Source organism: Trichosurus vulpecula, chromosome 3, assembly GCF_011100635.1.
Source record: "Trichosurus vulpecula isolate mTriVul1 chromosome 3, mTriVul1.pri, whole genome shotgun sequence".
NCBI classification, from domain to species: Eukaryota; Metazoa; Chordata; class Mammalia; order Diprotodontia; family Phalangeridae; genus Trichosurus; species Trichosurus vulpecula.
This window is the reverse complement of record NC_050575.1, coordinates 239,657,186-239,665,005: the sequence shown is the minus strand read 5'-3', so window position 1 is coordinate 239,665,005 and position 7,820 is coordinate 239,657,186.

Here is a 7,820-nt window from a genome sequence, read left to right as displayed (position 1 = left end):
ATAGATACATTATAGATTAGAGATAGATACAGACCAGCTCCCTTGCTCGGTGTTGGGTACACAATAAAATACTCACTTTACTTTCAAGCAGTTCTCAGTCTCATTGAAAACAAAAGACTAATGAATAATAGTAAACAATACTGAGGTAACATGAGTGCCTTTCAAATCTCAGGGGCTTTTTTTTCTCTCTGGCCATCTTCTGGCCAATTGGTCTTGCCATCTGGACCAGAGATGATGCCCTGAATTACTTAGGCCTTTAAATTTCAGAACACCTGCTGTAACTACCCCCTACCTACTACCCCTCCTTGATGTGCCTCATATGGTTGGAGATATTTAGGTAGGCTTCAAAAATACTTTGTTTTACTCCACAGTTATTAGCTAGCCAGCCACCTGGCTGCCACACACATATAGTTTGAGACCCCTCCATTTAGTCTCATGTTCTGGAGTCATAATCAAGTCAGTACCATTATTTCTATTAGAAAGGGGGAGGTTTGCTTTGTACTCCTTATGGCTTCACTCACAAGCCTTGTAAATTTCCAGACAAAACCTCCATATCTTTTCTCCTCTATTAGATTGTAAATTCCTAGATGGCAGGACAGCTCTCTCTCTGTCTCTGTCTCACTGTCTCACTGTCTCATTCTCTCTCTCCCTCTTCCTTCCTTTCCCTCTCCTGTCTTAACACAGAGCTAGGAACATAAGAAGTACTTAAGAAAGAATTTTTTCCATTCACTCATTAATTCAAACCTTACCAACAAAGACTCCCTTTTCCTCCTCCAGTTCGAAGGTTGCCTCAATGTACTCCCTTTAGGTTTCTACCTATAATAATATTTTCTGACTTCTCTAAATCCCCATGTGAATATCTGAGAGGAATTAAGTACCTTCCTCTTCCTCTCCTACTTGAAAACAACAAATCACCCTTCTTATATGGTTTTTTAAAAAGCAGTTTAATGCAAAACATTATTGGGAAAATATAAGGGGATTTAGGGCAAAATTTATGTATTTCTTATTGTTTAGTCGTGTCTGACTCTTTGTGATCCCATTTGGGCTTTTGTTGGCAAAGATACTAGAATGGTTCACCATTTCCTTCTCCAGTTTATTTTATAGATAAGGAAACTGGGGCAAACAGGGTTAAGTGACTTGCCCAGGGTCACACAGCTAATAAGAGTATGAGGACAGATTTAAACTCAGGAAGATGAGTCTTCCTCACTGCAGGCCCAGTACTTTATCTATTGTGCCAACTAGCTGTCCCTAAATTAATTTATAACAACCAATAATTACTAATATTCTTAAAGCTATTTCCCCAAACTCATTTTGGGATTAATTATCCTCTGCAGCTATCTCTACCCAATGCCCCTATCAACTTTTGACTCATTGGAGGAAAAGGCTACTTTCCCTCAGACCTCCAAAGAATGAATAGATTGTTCTAGGTCTTATTTAAGGATGGGAATCAACATTTACCTAGTGCCTCTGATGTGCGAGGCAGGTAGGCGACATAGTGGAGAAGTGCCAGGCCAGGGGTCAGAAAGACTCATGTCCCTCCTCAGGAGGAGATAGCAAACTCTTCCAGTATCTTTGCCAAGAAAACCTCAAATGGGGTCACAAAGAGTCAGACAGGACTGAAGATTGACTTAAGAATAACAGGATAGGCTAAGCACTATGCTAAGTAGTTGACGAACATGATCTCATTTGATCCTCATGATAACTCTGAGAGGTAGATGCTATTATTAATCTCATTTTACAGTTGAGGGAAGTGAGGCAAAGAGAAGTGAAATGATTTGCCTTGGGCCACACAGCTAGTAAACATTTGAGGCCAGGTTAGGACTCAGGTCTCTTTGGCTTCAGGCCGCTGCTCAATCTACCTAGAAACAAACTTAGAGAATATATATCAGAGTATAAATTTATAGGATCAAAGATTTAGAGTTGCAAGGAACCTCAAAAAATAATTAATCTGACCTCCTTATTCTAGGAATAAAGAAATTCAGGCCTCAAGAGGTTTAATGACTTGCAGAGAAGTGGTACGTGGCAGAGTCAGGATTCAGACTCCGGTCTTATAGGGTCCAAATTCAGTGATTTGTTTACTGTAATTCAAATCAATTCAACTTACATTTATTGACTCCCTCATTCCGTAGGAGGCCTTCCCTTATCTCCTTCCATGAAAATATTTTCCTTCGGTGTTTTCCTCCCTTTCACACTGTACCTTGCATGTAAGTTAATTTGTGTCTTGTCTCATTCCTTTGAATGTGAGAATTGGGCACTGTTATTGCCTTTTTTGTATCTTTACTGCTTAGCACAGTGCCTGACATATGGTAAGAATGTAATAAATGCTTGATGGCTTTTCAGAGAATAATACATGGGTGAAACTGAGATGTTAGATATTTCCTGTACTGTACAGTCTGGTTAAATCAGCCTTGTGCTTGCTCACACAAAGCACTCTATATTCCACCTCTGTGCCTTTGCATTGACTCTTCCCTATGGCTGGACTGCTTTCCTTCTTCACCTCTGCCACTGGAATCCCTACTTTCCTTCCACACTCAGCTCAAGTTCCACCTGATTGAGACTTCCTGGTCCCCTCGCTACTAAGGCCTCTTCTCATCTTGTTTTTGCTTTCTTTGCATTTTACTATATATATCCACATGTGCACATGTTAAAAAATAAGCTTAAGAACTGGGACTATTTTGCTTGTATATTTGTATTCTCAGAGCCTAATGCCATACCTAGAACACAGGAGGCATATAGTAAGAGCATAGTGATTAATAAATTGAATAATTTATGGATTGCTTAACAATATATCAAGAAAATCTGGTGTAGAATCCTGCCCTTCATATTTAGTAGCATTATCACCACAAGAAAGTCACTTAAACTCTCTGAACTTCACTTTGCTCATCTCAAATGTGAAGAGAATCATGTCTTATGTTACCCACTTCAAAGAGTCCCTGTGCAGACCAAGTAAAATTATATACATATATATGAGTGTGTATGTATATATTATATATGTGCACACACACATATGTATACTCGCAAAACAAATAATGTACCTACATATACATAAGTCTGAATGTATATATACACCTATAGGTATATTTATATCCATATATTCGATATATAATCTACATATCTATGTAATCTATACATAGGTATCTGTTTTGTATCTAGAGCTCTCTGTATATATGTATGTGTATATATATATGTATATATGTGTATATACATCACTTTGCAAACCCTGAAGCGTTATATAAATGTCAATTATAACATAGGATATGTTCTTTGTGATGGGAGAATAGCACTATGATATCCGTACATTGTGGAATTTGGCATCAGATTCCTAAACATACTGAAGTGAGGCATTACTGGACTTGAAATCTGAAGTCCACAACTTGTGACAGTATTGGGATGACCACAGTCATTGACTCGCAGAGCTATTTGCTCCAAAACTGAGAGCAGAACTATAAATCTTTAGATGATTTCTGTCTGATTAATGTAGCAGGAATCTCATGTCATTGATGTGCTCAGTTGTAGAGCTAATTGAAGCGAGAATGTATACAAAGAGTAACTTCCTGCATTTGTTTTTTGTAATGAATGTCATTTCAACAATGCATTGGTGCAGAAGACAAAGGGAGGAAAAGTGGTAAAATTACCATCTGTCAATTGTACTGAAGACTAGTAGTCTCCAACATAAAGATTTAAACATCATACTACTGCTCTTAAGGAACTGATTCTCAAATGAATTCACATGATTTAATTAGTCTAAGAGCGTAGGACAAATGAAAATAGATCTGAATGTGGTCCAGAATGGGGTGGATTTGCTGCCAGGGAATCTAGGTTCAAAACTCAACTCTGCCATTTTCTAGGTATTTGACCACCTTGTGGGAAGGCCACATAACTTCTCTGTGGCCAACTTTCTAAGGAGGTTAAAGAACAAGGAGAATAATGATTGGCATTAGACAACACCATTTTCCACTTCATTTTGGTGGCTGAGTTCCACTGATTTGCCATAAATGTAGAATTATATTAATGTTCAGTTGAATATCTCTTCAAGAAAATCTAATTGTCACACTAGTTCAGGGCAGGGCTACTTTATGGGTCAGGACCCAGGGTCTGACAAAGTGGGAGAGTTCTGAGAGGTACAACTGATAACTCCTCAGGTAAGAAGGGTGGAACAATTCTCTGAGGTCTGGGGTGGGAATACGCCCCAGAGTTTAGCAAAACAGGCTATAGGAGACTGGAACCACTGAGCAAGACACAACAAGAAGAACTGAATTCATTGAAGACAATTTGCTCCCTATACTCTAATTCCTTGAATGGTTGATGAAAGTGTGTGTGTGTGCGCGTGTGCGTGGGTGTTTGTGCACGCATGTGCCAGTCAGGGCTCGCAGGTATGTGTTTATACTGAGGGTGAAAATTGTTATTCATTTTCTGCTTAAGGTATAACAAGGGGAGCAAGGGTATGGAGGACATAGAGATATATGAAAACAAATGTAATTCATCATTGTGGAAACAGTGCTGAGCTGGGAGACCTGATTCAACTCTGGCCTGACATTTACCTCCCAAGTGAACAGAAAGGCAAAACATTTAATATAGATTATTAGCTCCTTAAAGGCAAAAACTTTACCATTTTGTCTTCTTTGTTAATAGTTTACAGCTAGGGTGTTTGATGGCAGATGCAGGGAAAGTTGGCTCAATTGTAGCTGCCTATCTGGTCCTTTTTTTGTGGGAAATCAATGAAGTTATTAATGAATGTGTTAAAGGTGTATTTTGTTCTGGTCCCCCTGACCACCAACCTTCTCTTCAACTGGTAGAGTAAGTTTAAAAGTAGTCAATATAGATTATTAATTGCAAGAAATATGATTGCAAAGTGGAAGCTAGAAGTCACCTACAAACCATCCCAAAGATCAAGGAAACATAATTTAGAAATTATATCATAAATTAACCAAATATCATAACCTGGTAATTCATGTGGAATCCTTATATGATTTGAAACTGTGTAGGCTTTACTATCAGGGCCTTTTAGTCCTATCATAAGTAAACCTTAGTTAAGTTCCAGAAGACCAGCAAATCACCAAATGGCACTGATAACTTTGAGAGGATGTGAATATATTAAAGTTTTATTGATAACTTTGAAATGATTTGTCTATATTAATGAACTAATTCATCCCAAGGAGGCACAGATAAGAGCTAGTCTTTCTCCTCAAGGGATCTCAAAATGAGGTAAAATATAAAATGAGACCTTAAACTCCTCTTCCCCCTTCCTGCCACCTTCAGCCTTCTTGCATCCATATCAGGTCCATGCTGCCAGATGCTCCCAATGCTAATCCATGGTTACATGAGTAATATTTGATGTCCCCATCCTCTTCCCCACCACTGTCTGCCTTTCTTCACTAACTCATCCCTTGTTCCCATGCCATCTGCCTCTGTATCCTTTTGCTGCTTCTGTATGTATTTTCTGTGACATTTGCCCCATACCCTTTATACCTTATGAACATATGATTAGAGCCTCAATTCCCACTGTGATTGTGGTCTTTCCTGGCAAGTACCCCAAGAATTGGGTGTGCCTGGCCCATTTCATAGTTTCATAAATTAGTTAGCAATTCAGTCAATAGTCATTTATTAAGTACCCACTATATATCAGGCACTGAAATGAAACTGTCTTTGCCCTCAGTGACTTTACCTTCTAATGAGGGAGAAAACTTTCCTTTCAATAATCAACCAATTGATATAATCATCTCAAAGGAAAGCATTTCCTGAAGTGGTATAACATGAACAGTAGTAAGAAGATATTGTCCCTATAAACCCGGTGCATATTTTTCCACAAACGTCCCAGTATCAGTGGGAAGAGTGGAGACTCAGTCAGACACTTAACAAGTTCTTACTTTACTAAGCTTTTATAATATATGAGGCAATGTGCAGAGTTTTGTGAAACACACACACACACACACAGGTTAAAAATACTTCCCTCAGAGAGGTGATGTTTTAATGGGAAATGTGATAGGTAAAATATGTACAGGGAAAATGAAAGTTAACACTAGAGGAGACGACACTAGAATCTGGTTGGACAAGGGAAAATTTCTTTCAGATTGTGGCATTTGAACTGTCTTGAATGAAGCCAGAGATTCTAAGAGGAAGAGATAAAGAAGAAGAATATTTTAATCATGAGTGACAGCTAAAACAAAAGTACAGGTATGAGATATGGAGTGTCATTGTGTTGCAATATCAAGTAGACTATATTTTTCACTGTTAGAATATAGGGAAAGAAGCAAAATGTAGGAAGAATGGAAATGTAGGGAGAATGGAAATGTAGGAAAGGGATAGGTATGAAGAATTTTAAATGCCCAATAGAAGAGTTAATATAGGCTCCTAGAGGTTGTTGTTCAATTATGTCTGACTCTTTGTGACCACATTTAGGGTTCTCTTGGCAAAGATAATGCAGTGGTTTGTCATTTCCTTCTCCAGCTTATTTTACCAGTGAGGATACTGAAGCAGATAGAGTTAAGTGACTCACCAGGATCACACAACTAATAAGTATCTGAGGTTAGATTTGAAATCTGAAAGATGAGTCTTCCTGACTTCAAGGCTAACATTCTATCCACTCTGCCATCTAGTTGCCCTGTGCCCATAGAGATAATAGGAAGCAATTGAAATTTTGTGAGTGAGGGGTAGGGAGGAAAAGTGTAGCATTGTCAGAAATGCACTTTAGAAAGATCACTTTGGAAATTGAGTGTATTGGAATCAGGAAGGACTCAAGACTGGGAAAACAATTTGAAGGCAGTTGTAAAGGGCAAGTCAAGAAATGATGAAGGCTTGAATTAGTGTGATGAAAGGTGAGTAGAGAAGGGGACTTATATGAGACCTGCAAAGGTAGAAATGGAAAGAATTGGCAATTGGAGGAATATTAACAATTCAGGGCTTAAGGAGTATACTGAAGTGATGAGGTTGGATGACTGAGGTAATTGTAGAGCCTTCAACAAAAATAGGGAATTTGGAATAGGGGAAATTTGGGGGGGAAAGAAAATGATTTTTCCTTTAGGCATGTTTAGTTTGAGATGCCTATGGGACATGAAGCTGGAAATGTCCATAAAGCAGTTGATAATCTAAGATGGTAGTTCAGAAGAGACACTAAGGTTAAATTTATAGACCTGAAAATCACCTGCAGAGATAATAATTGAACTCATGGGAGCTATTAAGATCATCAAGTAGGATTGTAGAACAAGACCCAGGAAATAGGCTTGGAAGATACTAATAATTATGGATTGTTATATACATCCAACAAAGGAAAGTGAGAAGTAGCAGTCATACAGAAAGACCATGAACCAGGAAAAAAAGTTCCAGGAAGACATAGGATAAAGAGTATCCAGGAAGAGGTGATCAATGGTATTAAATACTACCAAACCTTCTAAAAGGATGAATACTGAGTAAAGGACTTTGGATTGGACAATTAAGAAGGCATTAGTAACTTTGATTACTAGGAGACCTAGAAACCAGATTGTTTAAGGTATAGAAAAGAATGAGAGGAGAGGAAGTGGAGTTAGTTTATGTAGCTGGCTTTCTCAAGTGTTTACTTAAAAAGAGGAAAAGAATAGTGATAACCAATGGGGAATGTGGGATGAAGTGAGGGTCTTTTTTTAACATGATTTTATGCTACAAGGATCATGCCTATAGATACAGACTGAAGATAACTTTGATAGTGCAGGTAATAGTGTAATTGAGGGATGAGAGGGAACTGGAGTAATGGCATATGTAATGGGGTCAAAGAAGCATCATCTCTTCAGGGGAGACTACAGTGAAAGAGATGTTGGAGAAAATATCTCATGTGAGATAAGGGGGAC